Raw genomic sequence first — 13,048 nt, 5'->3', positions numbered from 1 at the left:
CCCTCCCTTCAGATACTTATACATGTTGATCAGATCCCCTGTCAGTCTTCTCTTCTCCAGGCTGAACAGTCCCAGCTCTCTCAGCCTTTCTTCATAGGAGAGATGCTCCAGGCCCCTCATCATCTTGGTAGCCCTCCGCTGGACTCTCTCCAGGAGTGCCATGTCTCTCTTGTCCTGGGGAGCCCAGAATTGGGCACAGTACTCGAGGTGAGGCCTCACCTGGAGTGAGGCCTCAGTCCGTAAAGCAGCAGAGACTGCTGACAGAAATAGGTGGTACTTTGGTACTTTTCTTCTGGAAATCCTTAGGGAGGGGACAGCTGAATGAAAACCTAAATAAATAGGATATTGAACAGCTTTGATATTATTATCATCTATAAGGTGTTGTTTATTTATTTTATTTTTGAATTGGCAATTTTTCAGTGAAAATGAAAGCTTAGACCTTGGGAGTTTGAGGGAAGATCATGATCTGTCCAGTAATACTTTGACATTTTGTAACAGCTATGATTATGCTTCTTTGATCTCATAATTGTTTCTGACATCTTATGTTGTTAAGAGTGCAATCAGAAATATTCAAAATTGAATTAAAAAAGGAAGCTAGGTTAGACATCTGAATTCCATCAAAATATTGCAAAAGTTGGAAGCCTGTTTCACATATTTCACTCTTAACATCCTGGTTTAAATGTTTAAAATCTTATATATAGGGATAAAACTTGGAGGGACTAAATAATTAGAATGGAGCTATGCTGAAGAATAATTAAGAAGGCAATAATTAACAGGCAATTATTCCATGCAATTAATTTCTGTAAGATATCGGTAAAACTAAGGGCCTAGCAAATGCAATTTGATGGGTTTATAAATGGAAGCAGCCATGCCTAGTTTTATTGGGTCCCTTCACTTTCAGCTTTCCCCTTTCCCTTTTCCCCTTTCTCCTTCCCCGCTATAGTAAGCCCTGTGCTCCAGGACATGAGGCAAACACTAAAATTAGCCTAGCAATGATCTTTTCCATGTGAGGAACCCATTTAGTTACTGCCTGTTACATGGTTCTTGTGCCTTCCTATGGACTAGTCAGTAATTGTGGTTTTGGAGAGGAAACTAGATTAGCTAAACCAGCTATCCTAGCTGGAAGGACAGTTCCTGTCACTCTCAAAAGCCTGTGAGCACTCAAGTTACTTAATCAATCATTCTGATTTGTATTATGCAGGGAATTTTACTACTAAATGACTAAAGAGAATCTTTTGAGCCCATAGTGCTGTTAGAATTTATACTTTTAATCAAGTAGTTTATTATATTTTCATCATGAAAAGTTAATCATGTAAAGTGCTGATGTTGCAATTTTATTTCCTATAAATATAAGTTTGTACGTTGAAATATAAGACTCAAAAAGATATTCTGATGAAATAAAATTTTTTCAAAATTCTAAATTTGAGCTCTAAGTGCATGGTGATGTGGAAAACATCTCTTCATTGCTGTTTTATTGTGCTCCTGTGTTTTGCTGATGGGTGAAATGGAATTTAGTGATTTGAATACAGATGTGGACTGATACGATTTATAATATTTTCCTCAATGATTTTCATTTTCTTCTTTAGTTAATGATATGCAAACTCAGAGAAGACTTCTGTTGCATAGTGGTGTTAAGGCTTCCTTTTTCTTTCTCACTTCATTCTAGTGCTCATTTAATTTATTTCAGTTTTGATGCTTTTCTAATACATTTTTGAATCTTGAATAGGTGTGTCTCTGATACAGACTTAGGGTACTCTTGAATGCTGTGCTCTGGTTAACACAAATACTGCATTCAGATGTCATGATAATGGCAGAAATGTAAGCACGTGAAAGGAGACTGGTACTGGATATCTTGATCTGTCTGCATGTGCTTTGTGTAGTTTGTCAGCCATTTTCTTAGTTTGTGTGTAAGCCTATGTTGCTAATCATAAATCTAGAAAGCAGAGCTTAAAATTGTTATGAAATATTGTTGAAGTGCGTGGTTTGATGAATCTCGAAAAGAAAAATGAGTCCTAAATTTAAAAAATAAAATCACCAGCCTGATTTGGCTCTGAATATCCATTAGTTATTATAATTGATTGGAAAAATAAGGATTTTATTAACAGCAAATTACAGAAACGAATTACAGAACAGAAAATCTAGGGACTTTCAGAAATAAGTTGAACTGGGAAATACATGCTTATTGTCTAGATGCCAAAGTGTGACATTCAGAAATAGAGAACATGGAAGTGAATTGAATTGCCTCAATAGTAGGGAACCCAAGAAATGACAATAACAACGTGTGATAATGTATAGCACTCCAGCCGGCAGTTTGTAGTACTTAATTCAGTGCGAGGCAGAATAAGTTCATAAGGGACATTGTTTACTTTTGAAAGATAGCAAGGGTAGAGCAGTGGTTTTTAGCTAAGCCAGAGTATGTTTGCCAAAGCAGTTTGCTAGGCTCTTGATCTTGGAAAATGAAGCAGAGCATTGCACAGGAACGATAGGTGCACAGCCCAGTGCTGGGCTTGCGTGGAGTTTCCTTAAAGGTGTAGGAGTCAAAATGAAGATACAGGAAGTCTGCTCAGCAGCGGGTGGTTCGGAGAACACATACCACGCTCAGATGCCCATCTCTCCGCGCACACAGAGACTGGAGAGCAGGAGAGCTGGCTGGCTGCTCTCTGCACGCCCCTCCAGGCTTGCCCCGGATTTCGTGTAGTGCACCAGGTTGCAGAGTTACTCCTGTAGCTGCCTCCAGAGAGCCAAACTGGCAGTGCAGCTGGGGCACACCGCAGATTTAGGATTCACCCGGAGCTTAGTTTCGTCATTTGTAATTCTTCACTAAAGATATTTTGATTATAACAATGAGTCCTATGTAGTCGTCTTATCAGTATGGATTTTTAGTTTGGTCCAGCCCTTTTTTTTTGTTTTTAATGGGTTGATTTTCTTTAATGGAAACTCCAAAGAAATCAATGGGAGTGTTGCCACTTTATCGACCTTTTTCCAAACAACAGATTTTTTTTTTTGATGAACTGTTGCTGCTTTTCATGCAAGAAAAAAAATTATGCATCTATATCAGATTTCCCCAAGGTATTACACTTTTTGCTTCTGTTTTTAAAGTATCATCTTAAATACATAATCTTGTAGAGTTAATTTTAGTGACTATAAATGTGACTTCAAGCTTCCATTTTGCAAAGAGCATATGTGAAGAATTAGGTTGTGTAACACACACTGCCATTATTCTGCAAAGCTGATTCTGCTCTAAGAACATGATAGAAGTAAGATCAGGACGTTGGAGTCTCAGTGCAGGGAAATCTTTCTTTCATAAAGTCTGCATGCTTTAGGAGCAGTTTTAACGAGAATCTTATTAAAACATGAAACTATCTAGGTGGCCCTTGTAACCTGTGTTGTCTCTGACAGTCATTTGGAAGTAAAGTCTTTGCTTATGAGAGATAATATTGATTTAGTGTTAGGCAATAGAATACTTTCTTTAATAATACATCAGAAAAAGTATTATCCTGCTACAGATGGAATTTGTCATTTTAACACCGATTACACTGTCAGCAGGCTACAATTGGTGCATGATAACAAAAATAACATGAAAAAATAAAAAGCTTTTCTGAAAATTCAAGTCCTACATCTGAATAAATTCAACAAAGTACCCAGATGTTTGTTTTTCTAAGACAAATCATAAAATGATTTAATTATTGTAGCAAACTTATTCTACTAGTAGGGCTCCAAGATGCAGTAAAAAGTGGAATTTAAGATAAAATTATCAAATGAAGTTAAACTGCAGTCTGCAAAAGCAGACTGTATCTTGGAGAATATACACTTTTTCATCTAATATCCTTTGTATTATAACTGAAAAGATGTTTGGTAATTGCATTTCTTCCAGAGTCATTTCACCTTGAGAAAAATGATATCATACAACCAAACATAAGTGATTTTGTCAAATAGTTCAAATTGTATTGTCATAGAGAAATTTATCTCATCAACCTTTTGCCTCAAGACTGGACCAAATGTTTAAATGAATTTATTTTCATCTCATCATATTAAATATCTTAGATCCTTTACATTTTACAGAATGAGGATGCCTTATCCTCTTTCTATTCTCGCTAAAATGACACGACATTAGTTAAAAAGCAATTCTAATGATGCGTATACTTCTGCAGTTTAATATGAAGCAACTAGCTAATTCTTAATGTCCACATGCTACTGTGAATATGATTTTCCAAAAATAAAACGTCAAACACTTTGCAACAGAATTTTTTGTACTGAAGAGAAGATAACGTAAATTAGTTTCCACTAACAGGCTGATTCTGAGGTTCAAGAATCGTGAAAAACTAACTGGCACGCTATGTAGGAGGCAGTGTTAGTAGTGAAATGAGAAATTCTTTCTCAGTTCTAAACTAGTTCCCAGTCACATAGTGTTAGGAAGTGCTATGCTAAGGAAGGTACCATCTATGAAATGAAGAGTATTTTCAAGATTCTTATTATTTATAGTCACTACGGAGCTTCAAAAGTGTTCACAGACAGTTTTAACCCAGAATGGTTTCACAGAATCGTTTAGGTTGGAAGGGACCTCTGGAGATCATCTAGTCCAACCTCCCTGTTCAAGCAGGGTCACCTAGAGCATATTGCCCAGGATCACATCCAGACGGGTTTTGAATATCTCCAGCGAAGGAGACTCCACCACCTCTCTGGGCAACCTGTTCCAATGCTCTGTCACCCTCACAGTGAAGAAGTTTTTTCTCAGGTTCAGGTGGAACTTCCTGTGGTTCAGTTTCTGCCCATTGCCTCTTGTCCTGTTGCTGGGCACCACGAAGAAGAGGCTGGCCTCATCCTCTTGACACTCCCCCTTCAGATACTTGTACACGTTGATGAGATCCCCTGTCAGTCTTCTCTTCTGCAGACTGAACAGGCCCAGCTCTCGCAGTCTTTCTTCATAGGAGAGGTGCTCTCCTAGGTTTCAATATATCGCTTTTAAAAAATTGTCTAAATTCCTTGTACAGTTTCAATTCAATTATTTTTTGTTTCTTCTCCTGAAATATTACATGTTATTATTCTGTTGTTTGTGTTTTATGTGAAGTTGAAGCTGTAATTAATGATATTACCTATTGCTTATTTATTGTAGAAGTGAATTCAAATTGTACTTGAGAGTAAGTAAAGCGAGTAAATATTCATAATATTTACAAAGGGCTATGAAAGGCAAATGCATAGTCTCTAGTTTCTCCCTCTTTGAGAACTGAAGTACAATGGACAAGAGAGAAAGAGAAAAAGAGTTCTGTGTTTTCACTCCTGAGGTACAGGCTGCATTTGACAAGCTCCCTGCAGCCTTTTTCCCCTCATTACTAATGTAACAGGGGTAAAGGTAATGAGAAAATCCGTTTTTAGGGAGAAGTAATGTTTTCTAAGCAGCTTAACCTGTGTGCGGAGGAATAAGGAGATGGTGATATCCGCATCTTGCAGATTTGTTTCTCTTTTAGTTAGGCATGAATCAGCAGAAAATATGTAGGCCATCAGCTGAGCTCATACTTTTATTTTTGTGCAGGGTTTTTTTCAAGATGCATCTTGAGAATCAGTGAAAACAAAAGATTAAGAAAAAAGATAATGGGACCTTCCCTCAAAACATGCTTGATACTGGAGGCTCTTCTCTTTGAAATATATGAATTTTTGGACTTTTTAAGTGGAGTCATACAAAGATATATTTATACCGTGTTCTTGAGCAATTGTGTAACTCATGGTCCTTAGGCACTTCTGCTTACAGGAATAAGCACTCACCAGATGGCCCATGTGTCAATCCAGCTGTTCTCTTCGGCATGAATTCCTTTGAAGGTGCTGGACAAATTTGGTGAAAGTCATATTTAAATGTTACATAAAGAAAGTAGGACTAAGGGGAAGGAATTTTATGCTTCTGTTCTCAAACTAGCAGATTTGTTAAAATGGTTAGCAGACTTTTGGGGTGAAATGAAGTGTGGTGAAACAGAAATTCTGTAATAAGACAATTGAAGATGGTTGCCTTTCCATCTTTTTTGTTCAGTTATTGTTTATGAGAGACATAGGCTAATGTAAACTTACAGAGATCCAGATAAAAATCTGGCTCTTTAAAATGCGTAGTGTTTGACTTGAGTAACTGAGTTTGTACAGTAACATCTGCAAGAAGCTTAGAAAAATCATACACAAAAGAGGGTTTTTTAAACAAAGCAGAAATCCTACCTTGTTACCCTCTTAAAAAAAAAAAGAAATAAACTGCTTTTGGGGTGACAGGACCTTACAGAGTGCAAGAGAGCTTGAGTGCAATGGTGACAGAAGTGGCTTGTGAACTACTTGAGGAAGAGAAAAAAATAATACAGGAAGCACACTTTGACTCTGAGTTCTAAAAAACGTGCTAGAGTTCACCAGGAGATAAAGCACTGGAGAGGCTATTAACTGGAATTGCACTGTGAAGCCCTGAACCCCTGCTTTTTTGCAGTCACCATGGCTTGAACATCTCAAGTTTTTGACAGTGAACACTGTGTCCATGATGATGCCTCTTCAGTAGACTTGGCACAGTGCTCTGGAATCCTAAAGGACTGCTGATCTCCATTTGAGATAGATTTTGTTCCTTCTGTATAAGACAGTCAAAAAACTATTATGTAGCAATTAAAAAGAGGCTAGGGAATTTGAAAAGATATTTTATACTGAGAATCCATTGTGCACTGTCACAAAGTAGTCTGTGGACCTGTTTCCCTGAAGGGAAATTTGTTGACTGACTCTATGCCCTTTTTTGAATAGCAGTTAACAGACCAGGAGAAGGTCAGCAGTATGAAAGGGATCTTGGATAGCAATTGTTTCAAATATATCATAGAAAGAGTTTTGTTTTATTTTCCATTTTGCCTGCTTTTCTGAATTCCTTTAAATCAAAAAAGGGGGTCTGATTACAGGACATACGTCCATCCGCCTTTTAATTATCCATTAGAGGGTTCTTTTTTGAAGCTCATATTTATTTACCTTCATATTATGTGGGCTTATATTTTTTTTAAATCTTTACTTTTGATGAAAAATCCTCAGGGAAATTCTGGCTGTGTGAGAGCAATCTGTGGTTTGTCTGTGACTTACTAAGGTGTACTGGAATCATCAGATCTTGTATAAAGGGAAAGTTTAATTAATGTTGTGTCCTACGGATGTCCATCCACAGGACACATATAAGATTTTTCTATTTATTCCAATTTATATAGTCAGTTATAGCTCTGTCATCGTAGCTACATGCTATATTTGGATCCCTTTTTTGCCTCATTTTAGTCTATTGGAATCAACTAGAACCATGCAAGAAGCCATATTATTTTAATATTCACACTATGAAACCTCATCTTAAAAATCTCAGTTACCTTCCTTGATAGACAATACAAAGTAGTTATGTTAGTTTTTAAAGTAGATATTTAATTCTATAGTGTACATCAGTCATACTATCCAACAATGCACGCCAGTGGTACCATAGCTAGTTTAAACCTGTTGTTATTATGAATAGTCATATCCCAGAGCAGAGTTCCAATAACTTAATGATTTGGCCTAGAAACTCATATTTCTATGAGTTAAGATTTTAAGGCAGCTTTTGTTGAGATACTGTGAAGTATCCTGCTTGGCCTTTGTAAACTTTAGATTTTCACTTCAGTGCATAACACACTTCTGAGCATTTTTTCAGGTGATGCTTCTAAATTGTTGCTATGTTGCTTAATTTGTTTTTTCAAATTGCCTTTCATTTGAATAAATCAACTATCTTTTACCCACTTTTACCATCTTTTGCACTTTTCATATGAGAGATGGGATTTTAGGTAATGGCCATTCCAGTCTTTGAAATAGTGTGGTAACTTTATACGCCAGTGAGAAAATTTGCAGTGTTCTCTCCTTTCAAAATTCACAAAATGTGGTCCTGACCTGAGCTAAATGAGAACACTTAGTTCCCTAGACTGAAGCTAATCTGTGTGAATGAACATCAATAACATCTTGATTTCTTTTTTGGATAAGAACAGGTATCAATGCAGCTGAAATTAGAAGTTGTCTTAATCTTCCAGAAATCATACTGTATGAAAAAAATAACATCAGAATGAGAGACTGCTCTGTATTTTGAAACTGACTGCAAGAACAAATTTTTTTGTAGGTAGAGATCTTTTGGAAAGTTAATTCTCAATTGCTAAAGGGCCCAGATACTTTTTTGGAGTTACCTTAGTGCTTTCTACTTTACCAAATATTTGCAGGTCTGATAACTTCTCCTTGAGGTAATCCCAGAATCTTTCCTAGTGTTGTGCTATATTTATTTCATATTGTGCACCTGGGGACTTCTTAAAAGAATGCACCATTGGCCAGTGTATGTGAAGCAGATGCTTTTTTGCCTGCCTTGCCTCCAAGACTACCTCCTTCTATATTTTTACGTCTCCTTAGTCAATGATCTAATGGTGACTTCTGTATTACTGCTGCCCTTGAAGTTTTTACTTCAGCTCCTGGAGCATCTTGACCTATAGGATCCCAGAATAATTCAGGCTGTAGGGGACCTCAGGAGGTCTCCAGTCCAACCTCCTGCTCAAGGCAGGGTCGGCCATAAGATCAGACCAGGCTGCTCAGGGATTTATCCAGCTGGGGCTTGAAAACCTTTGTGGATGGAGACTAAAGAACCTCTCTGGGCAACCTTATCGACTGCTTCACTGTCCTCAGGGTAAAAAAGTGTCTGACTTACTAGATGTTTTTTCACTTCTGACTTTCTTGATCTTTTTCAGTTTAGCAGTAGGATGTTGTTTGCAGCATGGCTTCGCCTCAGCAGTGGAATAGAGGTTCTCTAGATTCCTAGCTTGTTTACCCCCTTGGATCTCTACGGGAAGGACATGAGGAATTGAAGTACAGCTTTTTTTCACATGTTCAGTTGAAACATAGACATTCTTTTTTAACAAGTGGCCTAAGTTCATTGGAGATTAGGATGGTTTGGAAGGTGGGATTTGCAAATCAGGTTACAATCAGTTCATTTCATTCAAGGTAAAAGTAGGGTGGAATGTTCTGACTAATGGGGAAAAAATGATGTTGAATGAGGTAGTGGGAGTACAGGGGATGATAGCCAGGTGCCTTCCCAGGCACTAATTTATACCCAGCTGGACTTACTGACTCAGGCACCACAATGCTTAGAAATAACTACGCTATATGTAGCTCTCTCTTTTATGCTACTGCAAGACAAGAGTACTGTACTGAGAGAGGCACAATCGGGCCGGTGGTCAGGAAACCAATGGGTGCATAATGCAAACTAGCAGCCGGCTGAAGGGAGGACAGGATTGGAGCAATGCCAAAAGGACTGGTCAGAAGCAAAATCCAGGGCTAGGAAAGCAGGATCCAAGAATTTAGAATAAAAAGGAGGAGGAAAGTGTAACACCCAGGACTACAAAGCAGAAGTCAGGATAAGCGATCAAGAATGGGTTCGAGCTAGAGCTGGTTCCAGCTCCATTCAGGCAAGTCTAAGGCAACTGTTGAGTTTTTTGTATACCTTATACGAGAGTAGTGGGGAAATTAAACTCCCTGGTCAGACCTTAAATCTCTGAAGAAACTGATAGGTGCCGTGTGATTGTAGCTGACTGCCAAAGCAGGGCTGGCAGAAGCTGACCAGGCTAGCAGAGCCTCAGTTGCCTTGAGGTAACCTGACAAGACGGACAGACGAAACCGATGATTATTGAGATGGCTAACTATGAATTAGTTGCAGGGCAGCTTGTCATCTTCATCTTCAGTTTTTATGCAGTATATAAACAAACAAATGTTCTCTCTACATATTTGTATATGTAGAGACTTAAAATCTTTTGCTTTATGTAAATGTGATGTTGTTGTTGTAAGTATTTGTAAGTATTCAGTTTTATTTTTAATGGCATACTCTATTGGGCACCTTTAGGAAAAGATTCAAACACAATTAAACAATCTAATAACATTCATTCAAATGCTGTATGGTAACTAAGATTCACAGTGCCTTATGAGGTTGCAAACTTGAACCAGAAGCTCCAATTGAAATTACAGAAAATTTCATACAATTGCTGTACTCTGGCTGCTCAAAAGCTTTTGTCAGCTTGGAAAGGAAGTATTGAAAAAGTCTAGAATGGTTCCTTAATCTTATTGGGGTAGGACAATGAACAATAGTCTGAAACCATCTTCCCAACATTTTGATTAATTGAAGCATTGACCGGATTTAATTGCTCCTATGTAAATGCTAGCAAATAAAATCTGATGAGTAGACCATAAAAAAGAAAAAATGTTAATAAAACAGAAAGGCAGTTGGAAATCCCTGGTGATTCCAATTGCCTGGACAACAGCATGACTGTATAATCCAAGATGGAAGACTAGTAACAATAGATTAAAGTAATACAAAACACTTAAAAACTCTCTTTGAATTAGAAATTCCAATACAATTTCTTCTGAGAAATAAGTATCAGAGCAGCTGTGGTTTCATATAGCCTGTCAGCCATATAACGGCAGTTCACAAAGGGGTCAGAATGTTTGCAGACGTTGTTGTATTAGAAGGGAGAGCAAAAAAAAAAAAAAAAAAAGGCAGAGTTTAATCAACCTGTATTGTACGTGGGTACACTTCACCGCAGTGTTGACCTCCTGATTGTCCAAACCAGGGAAGCTGTGGGTGCAGAGGAGGCTCCCTTGCTGCCTCCGTATCTACGTTTTCTTCTGAAGGAAATCAGAGTATACAGAGAGGTTTTTCACTCAGAACGGATGCAAACATACAGCTAGGATCCACCCTGGGGGACCACAAGTACCCTGCAGTAATTGTAACACAGCCAATGTTGGGTCTGACAGAAGAGGATGTGAAGGACAGCTGTGGACAGGGAGAGGAAATGGCAGCAGTCTTTCAGATAGAATAGGAGGATGGCACTGGATAAATAAGGACCTTTTCAGTGTAATTGTTATCTTGTTATGCCGTTGGTAACTTAAAAAAAAAATCCGTGAAATTTGGAGGAAGAAGAACAAGGAATGTGATGCATGATATAATGCCTTTGGACGTCTTTAGCCTCACAGAAAATGAAAAAAAGGTTTGCACAAAGAATGCAAAATTGTGCAAAATTGTGCAAAATGTTTTGCAGTCAAGCTGTGTGATATGAGATACTCGATACGGGAAATGGGATACTTTTTAAAAATCAGTACTCATACAATGGAAGTGGCATTTTACTTTGAGGCAGAGGGCAAAGGAGCACTTTGAAAACTGCCTTATATTGATCTGCAATTTCAGAAACAACTGTAAAACTAAAATACCGGCATGGTTTCTGTCAGACAAACACTATGTTTCATCTTCTGTGTTGTAGTCACTGAAACGCTACACACAATATACTTACAGTTATAATGTATATCTTAAAATAAAGTCAGATATGGTCAAAAAGGTAGGGGATGGAAATAATTGATGTAAGAACAGAACAGCCATTTAGATCAGACTTTATGGATGAGTTTGAAGTATTTGAGCTTTGTCCAAAAAAAGACAGACAATTTAGTTTCAGGTTCTAGGTGTTATTTTGGTAGGCAGTTAAGAGATGCTGGGAGTGCAATTAAGAAAACATACAAATACTTAGTGAGACTTTTAAAAAGAAATATTTTACGTTAAGACATTTGTATTTAATTAAAGGATCACGTAACTTCCTCTAAAACATTCTTCATTCCAAATCTGAAGTATCCTGAAATAATAAGGATCAAATAATATTTATTTATCATCTGGCCCAATCTCGAATACTTGGTGGGAAATACTCTTAGCTATGACAGAGAAAAAAGACAGCAGGTAATGGTCTCTTTCTCCCCTGATAGTTCAGGTATTACTTACTCTGAAGTTGCTATTGTTACTTTTGTAATTCCTTATCCTCACTGTACAGCAGTAGATTATTACTACTGTGCTAGTTGTTTTTAAAATAAAAATACAATAAGGCTATTTTATTTAGGAAAAGGTCTGATTTGATAGATGTCATACATTTCTACCCCAAATGTATTTTTAAGAAATGGGATTAGCTTACTGGTGTTGAAATAAAACTGACAAAACCAGAGGTTTTTGAGACTTCCTGTGTGCTGTAGGAACGATCTGTTAGATGGACTTTGTAGGAGTGGGGTGGTTTGCTGCTTCCTGTCACTTGGATGTGTTTCATTGAGAAGCTTCCTTTTCACTGGCTGCATGACAAGCTCGGTGTGGGATCTGCAGGTTGAGATCTGTTATTCTGTGAATTACCACAAGTAATTATCTATCCTCTAATTGGAATTTAATTAACAATTCCATCAATGATTTACATCTGAAACTACAGTCTATCTTATTTCCCTATAGTATAGCCACATTAGGTCTGCAGTGTTAACCCCACGTCTGCACTGAGGTCACTAGCCACTATATGTATGACAACTGCTCATACAAGCACATATGATTTAGCTATACATTAGCTCTATTGGGGACCAGTGGTAGTGCAGCCATGGCAGCATGAGGTTCTGCATGACATGCAAAACTTAAGTGAGAGCCTAAGCAAATACTGAGACACTGGCCTGAAGGGAGCTCTTGCTACTACCTTGCTATAGTGCCTGGTAGTAGCCCAGTGTGCTAGGCTGTACTTCCTAGTCTTGGTAGTATAAGGCTGAACTTAAGGCTAAACCGACTTTGTAAACACAAAGCTGACTTAAATAACAAGAATAGTATAGCCATAATATTTTGTTCAGCTCTAACTTGGATACCTCTGCACAACAGTGCTTTTTGTTGTATAGGCTTATCTCTGATCGCCAGTCACCTGCCAATTCAGTGTTTGGAGTATGCTGTCAACAAGCCAGAGTACTGTTGGCATCTTTAAACAGATGAGGCATTTGTATATTGTCAGTAGAAATTCTCTCTAAATCCTGTCCCTTCATTGCTGGGGCCTTTCAGACTTCCCAGCCCAACAGTTCAGCAAGAGGTGGCTTTGTTTGCACCGCTACAACATCACTTCCTCTTTTGATTCGATAACCTCATCTATCTGTTTACTTTTTTTTTAAAGTGTTAACGTTTGTCAGTTCTTGTAAATAGGATAGGCCCCCAGAGAGACACTTATTTTGTAGATAGCTTGAAGCA

At 37.8% G+C, this 13,048-nt stretch overlaps 1 protein-coding gene across 22 annotated transcripts in view; it reads left to right on the top strand.

Moving 5' to 3' along the window:
* The window catches only part of RIMS2 (regulating synaptic membrane exocytosis 2), a 482,918-nt gene that overhangs the window by 389,174 nt on the left and 80,696 nt on the right, over nt 1-13,048 (top strand). The gene's annotated exons all lie outside the window — the stretch shown is intronic.

This window comes from Struthio camelus, chromosome 2 (assembly GCF_040807025.1).
Source record: "Struthio camelus isolate bStrCam1 chromosome 2, bStrCam1.hap1, whole genome shotgun sequence".
Taxonomy (NCBI): Eukaryota; Metazoa; Chordata; class Aves; order Struthioniformes; family Struthionidae; genus Struthio; species Struthio camelus.
Note: the sequence above shows the minus strand (reverse complement) of the source record. Positions and strands in the feature narration are given on the sequence as shown.